Below are 12773 nucleotides of genomic sequence, written 5' to 3'. Positions count from 1 at the left end.
GTAATTACATTGCTTGAGAGTTATAACTTAAAATAACATTTAATTATAATTTGAAAATATAAGTTTATAAATCAACCATTAATATTTTGAATTTCAAAATTTTAAAATATTTCAATTTTTTAAAATAAAAGAATATTGTTTTAGATAGAGTTTTAAAGTAAAAATTAATGGAGATAAAAATTTTGATATTGATTTAGATAAGTTATTATAATTTAGTAGTGAAGATAATTCTTTCTAGTTGCTATTCTAGAATGTAGACTTAGTCATCACCATTATTTAAGGAAAACCACTATTCAAGAAAAACCACATTACTTGAAATAACAGGCTAATAGCCTATAACAAAGAAAATTTTCACTCTTAACAAATATCTCTACCTCTTATGCAATTAACCCATTCAAATATTTCCTTACATCCAAAAAAAACTCCCCACCTAACAAACTTAGTTTTAAAACTTTACTTTATTAAGATTTTCATATGTTTAAAAAAGAAAATATACACCTTTCATATTAATAAAATTTATTCAACCCATGGGAATAAAACTTTTCCAAACAACAAATTATTTCGAGAAACAATCCCACCCGGCCCTACTCTGACAGTGGTGAATTTTAAACGTGCCTTGTACATATAAATTTTTTTCCAAAAAAAAGATTATATTATATTGAGACAATATAAAGATAACAAATAGTACCTTGTACATATAAATATATATGGATTGAATAAGAGCATTCATTCACTAATTGTGTTGTATTCCTATTCCATATTCGCCGTTACCAGCGCTTGGATTTGGCTTCGGTATCGGCCATACGCAGCAGCGAAGACAACGCTATTACTATTTATTGTTACCAACACAAAACAGGCGGCCAGATTAACCAGCAAATATCAGGCAGGTCAGTCTCTTTTGTTGAGCTCCCTCTCTCTTGTTTATGTTGTTCTTCTAATTTGGTCAAATCTCTCGTTGCTTCTGCATACTGTTATGAATCCTCGCTGTCATCATTTTGTTTCGACTAAAATCACTTTATTGCACTGGTAGTTTGTTGGTATTGCCAGCAATAAAATTGTTTAAATGGGTATTAATTGCTGTATGTTTTATCGGATGTAATATATTTTACGGTGGTTTGAAAATCCGACATTTTGGACCTGTTTGATGCTATACTATGTGCTCTATAATTAAGTGGTTTATAACAGAAAGATAATTTGTTCAAATAGTTAGAGCCCAATTGTGTGGTTCGAATCTTGATGTAGACTGTAAGATGCCGAAAGCGAATGCATGGCCAAGGGGGCTGCGTCCATTGAATCCGCAGTCATTGAGCTGGTCAAATTTCCTCAATCGCTACTGCTGAGCTAAGAACCAGAGTGTTTATGAAAGTATTGACATAGGATTTTGTGTGTATTTATAGAATTGGGAAAACTACTTTATGATTATGAATATTTATAGTTTTTTTAAGTGAATAGAGGAATTGATAATGAGACTGGTTTCCAATTTGGGTAGATAATCTCAGATTAGAGAATTTAAACTTCTAATCTCATGGTACATGATGCTTCATTATCACCATTGCCTAATAAAACTGCCTAGCTTATAAACATTTACGTTATATTTTTACATACAGTTGTTTCTGTTGTTCATGTGGTTTTGCAAATGTTTTTCTTTATGAAATGTTAATTACATTTTAATTTTGGAAATAGGTTGTTTAATCAGTATCACTATGCCCAACAACATGTGGTTTTGCAAATGTTTTTCTTTATGAAATGTTAATTACATTTTAATTTTGGAAATAGGTTGTTTAATCAGTATCACTATTGCCCAATAAAACTGCCTAGGTTATGAACATTTATGTTATATCTCCACACACCTGTTTTTGTTGTTCATGTGGTTTTGCAAATGTTTTTGCTTATGAAATGTCGATTAGATTCTAATTTTGGGGATAGGTTGGTTAATCATTATCACTATTGCCCAATAAAACTGGCCAGGTTATGAACATTTATGTTATATCTCCACACAACCCTGTTTGTGTTGTTCATGTGGTTTTGCAAATGTTTTTGTTTATGAAATGTCAATCAGATTTTAATTTTAGGGATAAGTTGGTTAATTAGTATCACTATTGCTCAATAAAATTGCCTAGGCTATGAACATTTATGTTATATCTCCACACACACCACTGGTGGGGTGCGTGAAAGCCGACTGCTCCAACCGTGTGACCCAATGTGTGGCGCTGCACCACAGCTTATACTGTTTCATTGAGAATGTAATGAGAATGTATATTGTGATTGATGTGATGATTTCGCTCCGCAGCTTCGGCTGTTGTATCTGCTCGCTTCGGCGTATATATGTAAATATGTTGCTTCTTGGATGTACTTCCCCCAAAAAAATATCTCCCCACACACCTGTTTCTGTTGTTCATGTGATTTTGCCTGTTTCTGTTGTTCATGTGATTTTGCAAATATTTTTGTTTATGAAATGTCAATTAGATTTAATTTTAGGGATATGTTGTTTAAGCAGTACAAGTATGGGATTTCACTGTTTGGATTTGAAACAAGAACTAGGGTACTCTGCAAATCATTCCTTTTAGTAGAGACTTCAATAAGAGACCGCTTATGGTAATCCATGGTGATCTTGTGGTGTTGTACGAATCTATTGGACTGTATCATTTTGTCTCTGTTCAGTTCTACAGGTGGGTTAAAAGATCCCTGAACATGATATGCTACTACACATTTACATTGCCAAAATTTTATGGATGAAATTATGGTTTTAAAGTTGCATCAAAAGTGACAACAAGTGTCGAACTTGATTAGGGTGAGTTTTTCCCACCCAGATTTAGGGTCTTTTCAGTGAATCTTCTTGTGGTATAAAACTCTCAGCAATAGCTGTGTTATACAAAGTGACTAGGTAGGTGAAGAGTCCGAGGGATATATATTTTTTCAAAATTATCTCGAAGTGAGCTCATCTTTGTTGAAAGTGCTTTGACTTACCTATGGGTTCATCATTGTTAAAAGCGCTTTTACTTATGATGAATTAACTTGGTACAGAGAGGGAAAATACTTTAATACGTTTTTAATTTGGCTCATCATTACACCCATCACTGAAATTTGAAGTTCACCACTGAAACTTCAAGTTCACAGAAGATTTTGAGGAAGAAGCCGTGTTATCATAATCTGTGGGGTTTTATGAACTATATAACGAGAGCATAATTGATCATAGATATCAAGAGAGTTTTGAATTTTTCTCATTTTGGTGTACATTTTGAATCTCGAATCCATTTTATCGTTGTAACTAACTGTGGAATAAGAGAGCATAATTATATATAGAGTTTTTAAGTGGTTTTAAAATTTGATATTCATCGGTGATATAAGAATTACTTTTATTATCCATTATTATGAGGTATTTTAAGAAGGAGATAAGTTTAATTAAGCTGTGAGCCTTTTCAAATAGATTTTCAAATATTAGGAATTTTTAAAATTCATTTCTAATTAAGAGATAAATCTATATATTCTTAAATCTATATAAATTAGTATTGTTTTAATTAAGAAAATGAGATTCAAGGAAAGAGTTTGAAAAGGCCTAATCAAGATAAAATAATAATTTAGACGAAGAAACTAAGGACTTCGCCTAAATTATTCTCATACATCTAGACTAATCAACACATACAAACTATCTCAAAAATGAGAGGCCTCATGTCGTCCACGTTCATTGTGTATGAAAGTGCCTTAGAAACTTTACACACACAACAATCTAACAAGGGATACATATGTGGTGAGAAACAAGTGTGAAGTCCGTACACTATATATGAGATCCCAATCCCCCTTGCAGGTATGGTGATACCCTACCTTGTTAGGTTTAGACATCATGATGTAATGTGGGTAGCAAACAAAACTTGTCAATCTGCTAATGCCCTTAGGGCCTAAGTTAACAAAACTATTAGATCTCTCAACATGGGGTGTGTTCAAGCTTCAAAACCCTTGACCATTCGACTCAAACAAAGTGGCTTCATTGTATGAAGGGTAGAATCCATTTATAAATTTGCAATATAGGGCATTTTGGTTTTCATTTTTTTTTGTAAGCTTGGTGGTTCCTTTTTATTAATTTTCGTAAATAAGGCAGGTTACATCCATATATCCATGAGTTAGGTGGCCTCAACCTGCTTGGTGGGAAACTAGGTCTGTTGGCCACCTATCTGCAAAATAAGCCATCCATAAACACAAAAATATAAGTTTGTCCAACCATGCCATATACACCTGAGAGTCTTTGTACTTCCTATGCGCTAGATAATTGTAAACATAACTGCTAATAAGTCTATAACTATATAAAAACATTCAAAAAAGATCAAGGGTGCACTGTCACTATTCATCATCAGCAGAGTTAACTGGAGCGGGGTCGAACCAGGAAGCTCCGAGTGCGGAATGCACGGGATATGCTGCTCGATCTGGCTCAGCCTTCCACTCTGCTACTACAACTGAAACTATATTTTTTGCAATTCCTTCATAAACTCTGACTTCTCCGAATTTCCCTGAGGGCCTGCACGCTAGTCTAGAGGGAACTGTTCCATTGCCTTCGTCAGGATACTTTTCATCATCTAAAACAGTTGTATAGCCTACTTATAATGGGTTACTCTCCCTCTCGTATGACCTGGTGCTACCTCTTGCCACTCGTCCAGGTCTAACTCGGAATTTTCCTTTGCCTGGTGAATTTCCTCCTCCCACTCTACAATTAATTGCTTGACCGGGTTCGAGCTGCTAGCATGATAGGCTTGGGCTACTTCATCGATGATATGCAATGTCGTCTTACGCCCACGATCCCTCCCTGTCACCCTGCCAGAAGAGCTGGGCAGGTTGCTCGGAGCTGGGGCAACCTTTCTCTGCCTCCCACGGCCTCTGTTCCCTCCTCCATTGTTTCTTACCCCCTTTACTCAAGCCATGTTGCTGCCTCTGTCTGTCGAATTCTCCTCTCCTCCTTATTCTTTCAACTTTTCTCTTGCCCAGGGCTGTGGGATGGGAACTCGACGCAGCTAGTGGTCTCGTCCCTCCGACAAACCTGCTACAAAGTCAAAGGATACCAGACGAGTAAGAGTCTCCTTCCACTGTCTGCTATGGATTGAATACCAACACAGGATTCTTGTGTCCTCATGATTACCAACCTTCCCCTGCCCAATGCAGAGTTGGACCAGACATAATAGAGCCATACCAACAATCGTCATATCATCCATCATATGGTTACAATTTCCAACAAAATTCAAATTAATCAATTGAACACATTTACTAGGACTGGAGTGGGTTACAAGTTTTTCGCGGGGATGAGTCCATCTCCCCCCAAACCCTCTGCATAGAAACCCCTTACAGGGTGTTTGGACATTGGAATTTGGACCCGAATTGAGCAGGGCCAGTTTCAATTTCACAGCAGAATCCCAAACCCTCCCCCCATCTCTAAACTGAATGTCACCCACGCCAAGGAGCCCAACCCAGGGAGAATGAATCCAGAGGCCCAGTCTAACCCGAGGCTTGGCCGACCTGGTTACGCTGCTTCCCACCCCCCTACCCCGCCAAAACCACCAGATGGTTTATCTAGGGTGTCTTGAGCCCCTTGTTATTTTGGTTTTCATTTTAAATTAATAGAAGATTGTGATATAATTTTCTCAAGTGATATGTATTTTCTAACATTTAGTGCATTGTATTTAAACATATTGTACCTGGACTTCAATCTAGAAGAGGTGTTTCCCACCATGCTTTCAATGTGGGTCTTGCTCTCCCCTCTACCTCTAAATATCTAGGACGATGAAACCTTCAAAGAAATTAATACCAACCTAAGGAAATTTCTAGAAAACAAGTGAGCTAGGTTGGGGTATGCTCTCTTATGCTCAAATATGAGTAGAGGTAAACCTACAAGAAGGCCTTCTGGAGGCTTTAGATGGATGGATAACCAAACATATACAAGTAGTTGGAGTATGAAAAACTTCCTTTTAATTACAATGATTGCCATGAGTATGGCTACTGCAATAAAAACTATTCAAAAAGTAAAAAAAAAAACTCCTTCACTAACCCTCCTAAAAAGTAAGAAGAATTTTATAAATTCCCCAAGCCCTCAAAGATAAAAAATTTTACCCCCAACCCTCTTCCTAGCCAAGAGACAAAGCAAATGCTAGTTTGACTTAAAATAAATTTTCTACTATGGAGTCAACTCTAGATAGCCATGTTGTCTTGAAATAAAAAAAATCCCACCTCTCTCGACAAAGGAGAAAAGATAAACCTATTTTGCTAAAAAACATTGAGTGGAAGAGTTAATTGAAAGAGCTTTACCTTAATGAACTTTTGAACAACATGATATGTGAGAAACTCTCATAAACTAGCATAGATCCATCTTAACTACATATCTACTAAATGCTTAGAAGGATCAAGAGATCTCTTGATATGAAAATCTATTTTTAGAATGAAAAACTTGAAAAAGGGCTTACATGGCAAGAGATTTAATCCCTTTTAGTGCTTGGTAAATCTGTGATTAAGATGGATCAACCTTCTCTGTCTCTCTCAACAAATGCAAGTTGACTCATCATTGTTCTTCAAGAAAAACCACATCACATGTAATTATCTGTTGGTGGTCTATTTCCTTAAGTTAGAGGAACACGAGCTCTTAGCCAAGCAAAACAATTATATATAGATATATATATATATATATATATATATAATTTTTCATTGTGTAAATTGTATTTTTGAAAATTTCACTGTTGTCTACTTTTTATATTAAAAATTGAATGAATTACACATTTCCTTCTTATTAATAAGTAACTAAATTATTTTACTTTTGATTACTTCTTCTTTTTTAGCATTGGAATGTTTTATTATGGTTATCTTATATATATATAAATATTTGATTTATAATTTCAAGAATAAAAGTGAAATATTTTTACCACATGACCATAATGAATTGTAATACTAACAACCAATTCAAAGAATGAGATTAAAAAGACACCAGTATCAACTCCATTTTGACCATAGACATAATCATACATTACCATAATCACAGATTACTTTCATATTAGACTATAGAATATGTGTCTCAAAACAACTATCAAAGATTATTAGGAAAACTAGTTAATCCTTTTCTTTTAGGCTTAAGACCATGAATTGTATAAAAACACGTTCCTTTGAAAAATTTAGATATCACAATATAATTTTTTTTTTATGAATCTCCAAAATGAAAAAGTAATAGTAGTAAATTTTTTTTTAAAAAAATAAAAAAATATTACCCATGAGTTCAATCACATAAAAGGAGAGGGAAAACAAAAAAGAGTTACCCTATTAGTTCAATCTCATGAAAGGGGAAGGAAAACAAAAAAGACACTAAGAGAACAAATAAAAGAAAGAAACAAAGGCTTTTGATTCTCAAGTCAATATTTAGTTGTCTTTCAATTAACGAAAAGTTTAATTCAGCGACTTTCTTGCAAGATCTATGTTCTTCTTTTAGCTTTGTTATTTACAACTAGCTTGTAACGATATCCATGTAGACAGAAAGGGTGAGCTCTATGCACCCTGTGGATGCTATTGGAACTTGATCCAACCACCACATTTACGATTCTCTCACAAGCGGGATAGAGTTTGTTGTGAACTTGATCCAACTACCACATTTATGACTCTCTTACAAGATGGATAGAGGTTGATATGACAAGTTGTTAGTTAACATTTTAATAGAGTAGTTTAAATAGGTTATAAATGGGAAATTTTGTTAGATTTTTTGGGAATTGAATCTATTTCTACCATAAAAAAATTCAAACATTCCTATGATCAGATTTTTTGAAAAAATAAATCACGAGATTCTTGCCAAAAATAATTTTCTGAACAAATTTGTGGCCTTGATAGACAGGGCCTTGAGGAAACTCTAGAATTTTTTATTCTTTTGAAAATACAAATCTTTTTAAATTTGTATGGTTGAAATTATACTTTTAATTTCAATTACATATGATATTTGTAATTTTTATTTTTATTTTTTAGTTTTTATCGATATATATTCAATATCTCAATTGAATTTAGTCTAAGTAGTTGGCAGAATTGTTATGATCTTCCTTACCTTGAAATGTTCTAAATTGACATGTTTAAGTTTAAAATAGAATATTATGTTACACTATGAAGCGAGTATATATTGTAGATTGGCAAGGGAGGAGCTATTTCGTCTTATGGTTGAGAGAGAATTGTTATGATCTTCCTTACCTTGAAATGTTCTAAATTGACATGTTTAAGTTTAAAATAGAATATTATGTTACACTATGAAGCCAGTATATATTGTAGATTGGCAAGGGAGGAGCTATTTCGTCTTAGGGTTGAGAGACCCTGAAATATTCAATTCATATATAAGATTTTTAATATAAATATTATAATGTTTATCATTTTTTGTTTTTTATAATTAAAAATTTATTTTTACTATTCCTTGATGTTTTTATCTCAAGGAAAGATGATGGTTCTTTCTCCCACCATGTTTTTCTTAAGAAAGTCCAGAGTGAGTAGTATCTTCATGCTCAAAATCTAGGGGTTCTCAATACTCTAGCTACTAGGGCTATAAGGGTTTCTAATGAAGACCATATGATGGATGAGGAAAACCATCTTTTAAATGCCTTCAAGAAGAATGATTATAATAAGTTCCAAGGTCTCCCAGCCTTTTTAAAAGCTAGTCAAGGACCTAGAACTAAGAAAGAGGTTGAGGTGACCTCTAGTGTCTAGCTTCCCTTTATCTAAGGGAGCACTGACAAGATTGCTAGGATTATGTGGAAACAAAAGATTGGCTCCACCTTTAGACCTTTACAAACCATTCATAGCTCTTTAAGATTTGTCTAAGACCCTATTGATCCCAAATGCATGAACAATGTTTATTTAATTCCATGTTCTTATGGAACCCCCTGGTCGTTCCATCTAACAAAGGATTCAGGAGCACGCATCGGACCTTAGACATTGTAGGCCCTCCTCTGCTCTACCAAAAGATGTTGAATTAACAAAGCAAATATTAACAAAGCACCATATTTGCTTATAGGATTCTAAGGTCCTCACTAAGGTTGATCATTTCCATCACCGAAAATTAAGAGAAGCCATTGAAATTGAAAAGAGGAGTAAGACTCTTAACCCCTTGTTTTCCTTCTTCTTTCTTGGTTGATGTGAGTTCTATTCTAAAGCTTGGTTTCCTCCTTTCGTTGTTGATGTGAGTTCTATTCTAACGCCTTGCTTCCTTTATTGGGTCGATTTTATTTATTTATTTATTAGATTTCTAAAATTATATGAATAATTCAACCATGATAATCACATGACCGTTGATATTATTAATATTATTATTATTGTAATATTGTTGTATTATTATAATTATTGTATTTATTAGTTTTTTTAGTAATAATATTTTTATCATATAATTTTCTTTTATTAATAGATAAATATTATATTTTTAAATAATCATTATTAAAATTAATATAATTTTAATTGATAATATATGTGTATCTTATTAGATTATATAATAAAATATTAGAAATTGTTGTTAAAGTCTATTATTTTTGTGAATAATTAAAATTGAAAAATAAAATAAATTAAAATAAAATTCAAAATTAACTAATAAATAAATTTATTTTTGTCCTTTAACGTTCTTTTTTACTATTTTTTTTACCGTTGGAAATTTACCGTTGCATCTCTGAGATATATATTAAAGATCAGTTGATCTTGCTCCTCATCCTGGTGGTGATGATGAACCTAGATTTATGAACCCTTTGTTTTCTATTTGATTTTCTTTTGAAGATCTAACCATTACAATAAATATTTATGTTAAATATAAATAAATAACATTATTTAATATAAAATATTATAATACTATTTTTTAATAAACCAATTATATTCATTTGAAATAATTATAATTAAGATTGAATTTAAGCTTCTATGATGATGTGATTTTTACCAAAAGTTTTCTTACTTTTTATAATAAAGATATTTACTATATTAAAAATATGTTAAATGTAATTAAATATAGAATATGATTTGTCTATATCTATATAAATATAAATATAAATCAATTTATAAATATAAATCAATTTATAAATGAATTTAAGCTTCTATGATGATGTGATTTTTACCAAAAGTTTTCTTACTTTTTATAATAAAGATATTTACTATATTAAAAATATGTTAAATGTAATTAAATATAGAATATGATTTGTCTATATCTATATAAATATAAATATAAATATAAATCAATTTATAAACATTAGATCAAAAGATCATTTTAATTGGTTAAGTGTCAATAATAATATGTAACTTTAATTGGTTAAGTGTCAATAATAATATGTATTTTTAATTGGTTAAGTGTCAATAATAATATGTACCTTTGTCTAGTTGGTTCGAATAAGTTGAAAGACATTATTATTCACAATAAAGATCACAAAAATCTAAAATCTAATAAAATATTTGGATTAAAAAAAAACCTAAATTATAATTTATTTTAGACTATTATTATTATTAAAAAATTAATATATGAATTAAATTATTTTAGACTATTAGATAAATAAATAACCTGAACTATAATTTATATAAACCATACCTCATATATTAAAACAATTTATTGAATATATTCTTTAAGAATGATAATGGTGGATAAAATTACTTGATTTATTTATAAAAATATTTTATATTTTAAAAACTTTAGAAAATATAAAATTTTTTTAATTTTTTGATGAGTTAAAAAATCAAGAAAATTTATATTATAATAAATATTTTAAAATAAAAAGTAATAATGTAGACAATTTTCTGTGAAAATAAATTATGGATAATAATACATGAAAACCTATAATTTAGAAAAAATGGTAAATAATTTATCTTTTTCTTCATCATTGTTGTATATATATAAACTAGAATGAGCATTTGTATTATATAATTTTGCCCATATTTTGCAACAAATAACATTAAGCATTATAGAGTTAATTAATTAGAAATTTCCATTTGTCTTCTCCTTTCCCATACAAACATATGATTTTCTTAAGGAAAATATATATTGAGCAACACAAATAGGGGTTTAGTAAGTGAATATCTTAGAAAACTATTTTTTTTAATAGACTTCATCTGCCATTAAAGAATTATAGCAGACTTGATTTGACCATTAATTTTTAATTCACCTATCTTCAATTTACACCCCTTGTTAGCATAATTGTTTGCTTCTCAATTGAAGTCTCTTAGAACATGGAAATATGCTTTCGATAGGATATCTTTTGCTACTCATTGGGAGGAAGCCTTTCACTAGATGAGACAATTTCCCATAATCGAAAGTGTGTCCACCAGATGTTTTTTTTGCTAATAGATATTTCTAGTAGAGACCATATATATGTGCTTTATTATTTGCCATATGACCTATACCCCATGAGTATGTAAGCACTTTTCCTTCCTTGAGGCCATAAAGTACCCCTCTCTTGCCACCCCTTATTATTATTATTTTGTTATCATATAAATATTTTGTAAGTAGTAGGGGTATTTAATCACAAAAATTAATCTTTAATTCTTTTTTTTTGAACTAAACCTATGGTATAAGAAGCCACCACATAGTAGTATCTAAGGCATCAAAAGCATTTGGGGATAGTATAGTATCTACCTTATGTCACATTAACACTTAACATTAATTTGGATAGCCATACAAAATGAAATCCTTTGAAATCATTGACATTTTTTTTAGATAAAATTCAAAATAGTATTGTTCCGTCTAGAGGCGCTCTACAACCTAGTATGGGGGTAGATCTCACATAAAAACGTAAAAACGTAAATGTAAACTTCATGTTTAACATTTAACATTTTTAATTTAATGTCAATCCTATTTAAAAATCAATCTAATTATTGGTATGTATAAACACAATATAAATTTAAAATATAAAGAGATTTACGAAGACCCAAAAAAGAAGTATGGTAAATAAATGAAAATGTAAACTAAATGTAAAAGTAAAAATCAATCTAGTTATTAGTATCTACAAACACAATATAAATTTAAAATATAAAGAGGTTTACGAACACTTAAAAAAGAGGTATGGTAAATAAATAAAAACTTAAATGGAAATGTAAAGGTAAACGTAAATGTAAATGTAAACAACCCAGTATGGGGTAGATCTAGATCCATCTTACTCCGGATCTATCAAGCGCCCAGAGGGACGAAATCTCTTGAGGTGCAAACATTTTTTTTAGGGATCAAATCTTTTAAGGTGCAAACCTCTTTTTTGAGTGAAAAACTTGAGAAAAATAAATAATTTATGATTTAAATAAACAAATTTATTTTATAATTTGAAATGAACATGTGAACATTATATTTCATTATCATAAATGATGGAGACAGAATGTGAAAATGGTTTAAATACTAATCATAATAGTTTAAAAAATTATTAAATCTAAAAAGTAATATAAATATATCTCTTTATATTTAGGTTTTTTTTTTACCTATGAAATAATAAAATGAAATTAAACATTTCTTTTATTAAATCTAAAAAAATAATAAATATATCTATTATGATGGCTGGAAGAATAGCAGTTGTCGGATCCCCACCCCTTTCCCTGTATCCACCACACTCCGCTTCCCTTGGTTGGTTCCATTGTGGCATTTTTTCTATCTGGTTTTTTCTCCCTTGTCTTCGGGATTGTTTATTTCCCCTTTATTACCTTTGCTAGTGTTTTCATTTTTTTCCTTTGATTCTCATTAACTTTTTATTTAATTAGTATTATTAATATTTTATTCTTATTAGTTGATGGTTACTGAAGTCTCTCTCTTTTCCTTTTATTAGATTTAATTTCCTATA

At 30.9% G+C, this 12773-nt stretch overlaps 1 protein-coding gene across 1 annotated transcript in view; it reads left to right on the top strand.

Moving 5' to 3' along the window:
• Positions 1-745: 745 nt before the first annotated feature.
• Positions 746-12773, top strand: part of LOC149200150 (uncharacterized) — a 64831-nt gene continuing 52803 nt past the window's right edge. The window contains exon 1 of the mRNA XM_089402618.1: positions 746-887. The gene's annotated coding sequence lies outside the window, so the exon portion shown is untranslated. The remainder of the gene's footprint in view (positions 888-12773) is intronic.

This window comes from Pinus tabuliformis, chromosome 2_1, assembly GCF_031772625.1.
Source record: "Pinus tabuliformis cultivar Carrire ecotype Pingquan chromosome 2_1, CPIR1, whole genome shotgun sequence".
Taxonomy (NCBI): Eukaryota; Viridiplantae; Streptophyta; class Pinopsida; order Pinales; family Pinaceae; genus Pinus; species Pinus tabuliformis.
The sequence above is the reverse complement of the archived record's forward strand: the minus strand, read 5'-3'. Positions and strand labels throughout refer to the sequence as shown.